The sequence below is a fragment of the Euprymna scolopes genome, chromosome 33, assembly GCF_053919585.1.
Source record: "Euprymna scolopes isolate OS-2025 chromosome 33, ASM5391958v1, whole genome shotgun sequence".
Taxonomy (NCBI): domain Eukaryota; kingdom Metazoa; phylum Mollusca; class Cephalopoda; order Sepiida; family Sepiolidae; genus Euprymna; species Euprymna scolopes.
In genome coordinates, this window is record NC_136514.1 from 43,472,693 (window position 1) to 43,480,562 (window position 7,870).

General features: G+C 34.4%; 1 protein-coding gene and 1 pseudogene across 8 annotated transcripts in view; one reads left to right on the plus strand and one right to left on the minus strand.

Annotated features, from left to right (window-relative positions):
- Positions 1–2,026: 2,026 nt before the first annotated feature.
- LOC145258201 (uncharacterized) overlaps positions 2,027–7,870 on the plus strand; it is a 418,516-nt gene continuing 412,672 nt past the window's right edge. For 2 of the 8 annotated variants that reach the window (XM_080116116.1, XM_080116123.1), the window contains exon 1: positions 2,515–2,644. The gene's annotated coding sequence lies outside the window, so the exon portion shown is untranslated. Of the gene's footprint in view, positions 2,645–7,870 lie in introns of all 8 variants that reach the window. The other 6 variants (XM_080116132.1, XM_080116128.1, XM_080116134.1 and 3 more) reach the window with 6 other exon arrangements.
- Positions 4,932–5,049, minus strand: LOC145258402 (5S ribosomal RNA; annotated as a pseudogene).

Sequence of the window (7,870 nt, forward strand, 5' to 3'; positions counted from 1 at the left end):
AATTTTTCATTCTTTCAACTTTCTTAAAATCCCTTTTTCAGTTATAACTATTCTTTTTCGCTTTCTTTTTTTTTTTTTTTTCATCCCCTCCACTTTCGTGATATATTTTTTTTTAGACATTTTTTGATATATTTTCTTTCATTTTTGTCTAAATTTCCGAGAATTAAATTCATTTTATTTTAAATTCGCTTTCATTCGCGGACATTTTTCTTTTTATTCCTTTTTATTCGTTTAAAAAAAAATAAATAAATTAAAAAAAAACGAATTTAAATAGGGTGTCTGTTCTGAATCTATACTACATTGTTCTTGTCCTCGGCCAGGGAAAAAGAAATCCTTCTAGACCGAGGCGACCTTTATTTTTTTGCTCCAATCCGGAGTACCCCTTTGAGGAGTTGGATTTCTTCCCACCTTAAAAAAAAAAAAAAAAAAAAAAAAAAACGAGCTTGTGTCTAACCCTGTCATCGTGGAGAGGCAAGTAAATAGGAACCTTTTTGTTTTCTGTAACAAATTAATAAAGAAAACGTAAACGAAGGAAAGATGGGCCCAAAAGAAGTAGGAGAAGGGATGTCCATTCAGTTTCCGCTTTTCTTTTCTTTTTTCTTTGTGGTTTCAATTAGCTTCTTTTTTTCTTTTTTTTTTTTTTCGTTTCATCATTTATTTGTTTGTTTGTTTGTTTGTTTATTTGTTTGGCTTCCTTTTTATTTTCCATTTTTTTCCTCCTTCTTTCCTTCTTTCCCAATTTTAATCTTTAATCTTTCTTTTCTTATCAGTAATTTATTTCAAATTCGTTTTTTTTTTTCTTTCAAGTTTTTATTTTATTCATTTCATTATTTTCTTTATCTCTTTATTCTCATTCATTCTCCAATATTTTCTTTCTAATTTTATTTTTCTTTCCTTCATTTTTTCTTTTTCGTTTTCTTTCATTTTTGTCCCTTTTCTTCTTTTTTGGGTTTAAACTTGTTCATTTTTTTTTTTCATTGAATTCTTGTTTTCTTTCTTTTGTTTCTTGTTTGTTTCTTGAATTCTTGTTTTCTTTCTTTTGTTTCTTAATTTTAAATTTCGGTGTTTTTCTTCCTTCTGATGAATTTTCATTCATTTGGAGATTCTCATTCATTATCCACGACTATTTCTTTGTTTCTTTTATTTCCTTCTTTGATTTTCATTGGTTTTTTTTTTTTTTTCATTCTTGTGATTTAGTTCAGTTACTTCTTTCTCCATTTTGATTAGTTTCCTTACGTCCTTTTTTTCATTCATTTTTTTAATTTTTTAACATTCATTATTTTTCTTAAATTTCTTTCCTTTCTTTTTGCTTATATTTCATAAATTAAATCTTTTTTATTTCTTAAAAATTTCCTTCAATTGTTTTCTCATTTATTGTTCGCGTGTTCATGATTTTTGGTTTATATTTCGAGTTAGTAATTTGAATTTGATTTTTTTTTTAATTTAAAATTGAGATTAATTTTTTTTTTTTTTTTTTTTTTTTTTGCCTTTTTGCTTTTTTAATTTTAATTTTAAATTTATTTTGTTTTCTTTCTATTTTAATCCGCATTCAACCCTCAGGCTTTTCTTTCGTTCGAGAGTTAGATATTTTAATTTAAATATTTTTAAGATTTATTTTATTTTATTCAAATTTTCTATTTCTTTCTTTATCCTTTTTCCTCCTTTTGGGTTCATCTCTCTTTCTTTATTATTTCGTTACAGAAAAACAAAAGGTTCTTTTTTACTTGCCTCCCCACGAGGGCACAGTTAAACACAAACTCGGTTTATTAATGTGAAGGGATCCAGCTCCCCCCAAAAAGTGGAACTCTGGATAGAAAAAATAAAATAAACCTCGCCTCGGTCTAGAAGGATTTCTTCCTGACTGACGGAGGACAAAAAACAAAGTAATGTAAGATTGAGACAGATACCTTATTTGTCACACAGGTCATATACTAGATCCCCAGAAAGGGGCACTGGGTTAGGGTAAAAAAATAAATAAATAAAAATCGCTTCCTCCTCCACTGACTAAGGACAAATTAACCTTGTAGAGAATCAGAACAGATGCTACACTTTGCTTCTAGCCAAAAGGCCAAGAATTGTCATTTTCTTTTCTTTTTTTTACGACACCTACCAATCTGCGACAGGGTCACAATATTTACCATAAGAACCCCCTCTCCACCCACCTCACCCTCTCCCCTTCACATTTTCTATGTCCTCCCCTCTCAAAGTACTTACCCCCTCATTTTCAAACCCCTGCCCCTCCCAAACACAGAGCTCACGTCTCCGTACGTGTATTTTTCTATCCCCCCTTTTTCAAGCCACCATACGTGTGGATATACGTATGTGTAACTTCCAATTTTTCTTCTATGTACACACATACACACATGTGTATATACTCGAGCGTGTGTGTGTATGTTTTTTCTTCCCTCCCCAGTCCCCTCCCTCCGTATGGCAGTGTGTGTGTGTGTGCGCGCCTCTCCCTCGCCGTCTCTTTTTCTCTGTCTTGCCCGCACCCAGCGCGCACCGACTACTGCTAGGGACAGGAATTGCCACCACCGTCATCGAAGCTTTTCTTCGTCTCCCCACACGAACGGACCAGCCGACGTTTTCGGTTTTCATCACAATCACACTCATAAAAAGGACGGTACCTCTGTACCCGAAATTGGTGAGTAATTATTACTAATCTTTTCATTTGGTTTAAAAAAAAAAAAAGAAGAAGAAAAAAAAAGAAAACGATTCGAATACCCTTAACACACCCGACTTACCTGTGACGATTAGAAATATCTACCTTTTTTTTTTCTTTTTTTTTTTAAAGCAGACAGCTACGCTACGACGACAACAACGACGAGGCAGCTCTCGAAGAGCGTCAGCGAACGAACGAGTTCGTTTACGTATTTTGAGACTCGACGGAGAAATCACACCGGAGGGTCACTCAGGTGTGCGTCTAATTAATTTCAGTCTTTATCATTTAACTATACACTTATCACTCAGTTTCATTTTCTTTATATATATATATATATATATATATATATATATATATATATATATATATATATATATATATATATATATATATATATATATATATATATATATATTATTCAAAACTGTATGAGGTTTTATATACAGAGAATAATACACCTTCGTATTTTCTTCCGCGTTTCCGAATGTTTTTTTTGTTTTTTGTTTTTTAGATGAGGTTTGATGGTTTGTATTACTTGAATGATTCGGACTACTATTCTCGCCTGGCTTGTTGGATTCACATTGTTCCGGCCGATATAAACGTCGGCCTTCTTCGGGTGTATCCTTTCGAAAACTGGAAGCTTAATAGTCGAACTCAAAGAGCTTTATGTACATCGGCCGAAACGTTGCGAGCATAAGAACCGACGTGCAAAATGCAGTGAAAAATGACACTAATTCTTTGTTTTTCGTTTTCTGCATTTTCTCACAGACACCCATTTTTAATGCCGTTTTTTGTTTGTTTTTTTTTTTATTTTTGTTTTTTTTTTCGTTCACGACTTCTTCGTCATCGTCGCAAGTAGAGCTGCTATTCCGTATCGAGTGCGAAACTAATTACTAACAAAAGCGTTGATTATCATGTATAATAATAATTATTATTATTATCGCTATTATTATTAATAATAATAATAGTAGTAGTAGTAGTAGTAGTAGTAATAGTAGTAGTACTACTACTGCTGCTAATACTACTACTATCAGTAGTATTACTAGTATTAGTATCCGAATCCTAGACGTGTTGGTTGTTGCTTTACGGCTTTTTATTACTACGTTTTTCTTTTGACGTCCTCTTTGGGCGCTTCCTTCATTCATTCATTTACTGTTTTGTTGGTTTGTTTGTTTGTTTGTTTTTTATTTATTTATTTTTTTATTTTATTTTTTTTTTGTTTTTGTTTTTTGTTGCGTTATTTTGTCTTTTCCCCTTTCAGGTTGACAAATGTTTGTATCAATGCGCTTGCTTTTGTGCTTACGACCCCTCGTTTCTCTTGCTTTTCTTTTTTTTTCTTTTCTTCCTTTTTTTCCGTGAAAAAAAAAAAGAAAACGTCATTATTAGTATTCGCCTTCGCCCTCTCTATCGCCCTCTCCCTCTCTCTCTCTCTCTCTCTCTCTCTCTCTCTCTCTTAATTTCTCTCTCCCTCTCCCTCTGCTATCAAAATTACACCCTCTGTTATAATAACGCGAACGACATCCGATAACCAAACCTATACACGCCTAGTTAAAATTTAAATCCTTGTTTTCCGTATAATTAACTAATTAACCACGCACATTTCGGACTTCCATTATCGCAAGATTGAGCAGCTATGTATGAAAATAGCAATAGTTCGTCTGTCCACTCCATCATCATCCGCGTGAGAGACATTGGTATTTCTTCCGACCATACGACTTCGAGGAATTGACGGTTTTACTAAAACGGATATGTTTACTGTTGACGACGATGTGTGCATCGCAGTGGTTGTATGCACGAGTCAGTGCGTGCGGTTTCGCGCGCAAGAGCGTTTTATACGCGGCAATTGATTAGAAGGAGAGATTCGCTCAGTTCGTGCACTAAAGCCGAATGATTTCAACAAATATATGTATGTGTGTGTGCACATAAGTGTATGCACACACACACACACATTTATATATATATATATATATATATATATATATATATATATATATATATATATATATGCACACTTATATACACGTGTGTGTTGTACACCAGTTTTACTAACAGCTACTTTAGTATCGTATACTACTGAACTGGATATTATCAACACCTCCGTCCAGTCTCGAAAGACAAAGGATATCCCCTGTAAGGGCAGCTGCGCGTGTAATTGTGAGGCAATGGTTACGCAATCCCCCAACTACACCTTTCTTGAATCGGCACTGCTTGAGTCCATTGACAAAGAGAAGTTCAGGACGACTGGAAACCATGCCGAGATAACGAAGAACACATACAGCACTTGGAAGTCCCAAATGGCCACCCATTTTAGTACTGACCAGGCTCAACGTTGCTTAACTTCGGTGATCTAACGGGAACTGGTGTGTTAACGTGATTACGCCGTATGGGCGACGGATATATACGTAGTAATTAATGTAAACGCATCATATGTGTGTGTGTGTGTGTGTGTGTGTGTGTGTGTGTGTGTGTGTGTGCGCGCACCTTCGCGTACAACTATGCAACAACAACGACGACAACAACACTTGCTACCGATGCATTCATTGAAAAGACTTCGAAATCATCTGAATATTTAAATGAAATCCATTAACATTTAAAACGCGAACGTAAGACTTGGCAAGTGCCGGCGACATAGTCCAAAAATAAATATGCACCCTCATCGCAGTCCTGCTCCCAGCCCTGAACATAACAATATTCTTAGTCTTAGATTCCTATGATTTTAATTTTTCAAGCTATTAAAATTAAATAAACGTCGTCTTTGTTGTTTATAGATTCCGATGGGAGATGACGGTGGTATCGTGATTAACGACACGGAGTGACGACCTGAGGGTTCCAAGTTCGAATCCAGTTCGTTACACAAACATTACTTTCACTTAGGATGTTGGCAACCTTCCTGTGGTCTCTCCCGTAACCACTGATGTTTTTTCTAGAACCAATTCTGACTAGAAAAAAATCAGGGAATCAATGCCAACAATAGAATCTTCGGATTCATATGGTGTAATGATGATCATCATAAATTTCGGCGCGAACGTAGACACCACAATATTATTGTAAGCTCTTCGAGAAATGTCGTGGTTAATCTTGGTATAGGGTTTTTTTTTTTTAGTTGAACCTAAGGACAAACACAAAAGGAGAGGGTGCAGAAACAGCATAGACTGGAATAGATTTTTTTTTTAAGATCAGCTTTATTGGTCTTTAAATGCCAAAATAATGTTTCACGAAAATAAAGGTTCACGATACGTTTTCGAATTTTTACGATAATGATTGATTATTCGTTTCATTTAGGTTCTTCGAACTACTGTTCTCATCTTTAGTTTTATAATCACAATGTTTCGATCGATGTAATCTCCGACCTTCTTCAGGTGTATCTTGTCGAAAACTGAAATCTTTATGTCAAACTCAGGAATCTGCACGGAATTTCGAACGTAACCCTTTATTTAATCCACGGGTGTAACATGTTCTCGTTCCGTCAGCCATGACGGGGTAGAAATCCAGGTACTCATGCACTTATTGATCCGTACTGAAATAATAGCGTTATTATTTAAACAGTCATTCTTACCATGGGGAGGGGAGGGTGTTTTGTACCTATTCTGTACGTTAACCTTACAATTGAATAAAAAACATATCATAAAACTTTAATTAAACTTGGAAATACGATTTAAAAAAATAGCGCGGATCAGTAAGTGCATTAGCACCGAAATCCAAAGTAACTCGCATTTGTATTTGGAGTGTCGCTCGCAATGAGAATTGAACCTTCAACCTCCAGAAGATTGTAACTTAACAACCAAATTTTACTAAGCATTCTATACACTGCGCCATGGATCCTTGCGAGTTCAACAAGGTACACCTGAAGAAGATCGGAGGTTACATCGACCGAAACACTGTGAAAATAACATTCAAGATGAAAATAGTAGTCCGAAGAATCCAAATAATATGAAATGTTAAAAGTTGTTCGTTTATTTTGATACAGACGTATTTAAGGGGTCCCAAATTTCTGACTTGGGAAAATTTAGGTCACGTGATATTTTTCTAGACAGTGTAACCTAAAAAAAGCGGGGGGGGGAGAGGAAAAAAGGACGTTAGTCTGTAAATTATTTTTAAGTAGATTCGTTCAAAAAATTACTTTAACATACAAACTACATTAAGTTACATTTAATTTAAGTTTTTTTTATATAGTGCCGCTAAAAAGTAAATTTTGTTTTGTTTGTCCCCAATAATATGGATTGAATTGTTTTCTATTTTTTTTTTTAATCTATTCATAATTGCGTCTGATAATTTCAGACGAGGTTACATCTGTTCGAGTTTTTTTTTTTTTTTTTTTTTTATAAAAGGGAGGCCACTTGAGAATGAGGGTTAATGTGTGTATAGTAACGATTCGGGTAGTAGTGTAGTAATCGTTTGTAGTGGACATTTGGTATAATAAGATTATGTATGAGGACGGTTCGATAAGAACTTGTTTACCTTTGACTTTAAGACGAGTCAATATTGTAGTCAGCTGGAAAGCAGATCAGCTGAACAGAGTTCCACAGACAGGTAATTCTAGGAAAGAAGCTTTGTTCATTTAATCCACGTTTAGGTCTAGGCACCGCTAGAGCGTGTGTGTGTGGGGGGGGGTATTCATTTGATTTTTTTGGTAGACGATTGTTCTTTTTTTGTTTGCTTGTTTGTTTGTTTTTTTGTTGTTGTTTTTTTGTGAAAGATTGGCGATAGGGGGATTATAGATTGGAGCTCAGTCGCACACTTGCCATGAAAATAACGATAGGGCAGAGACATATCACGTGACCTATATTTTCCGATACCAGAAATACGTCTAAATACATCTGTACCTTTATCTCTATAGTTGTTTTAACCCAACAAGTCTGCACAAAACCAAGAATCGCACTAAATTTGGTGCTTCTCCGTTACTAGGGCGAAATTCAAAAATCGAAATATTGGATTTTAAAGTAAAAATCAATGATACCTACTCAATTTTTATCTCGTAGTAACGAACATATCAAAAAACATGTGTTAAAATGTAGAGAATTAATTATTAATGAAAAGTTTTAAAATACAATTAGCAAAAATTGAGTTTTGCTCAATTGTCCGAAGATTCTCAGGTTTAATTACCTTTCTTATCACGAGCTGAACTCTCCAGTTTTTATTTATTTATTTTTTTTTGTTTGTTTGTTTTTTGTTTGTCTGTTTTTTGTTTGTTTGTTTTTTTAGCAAAGC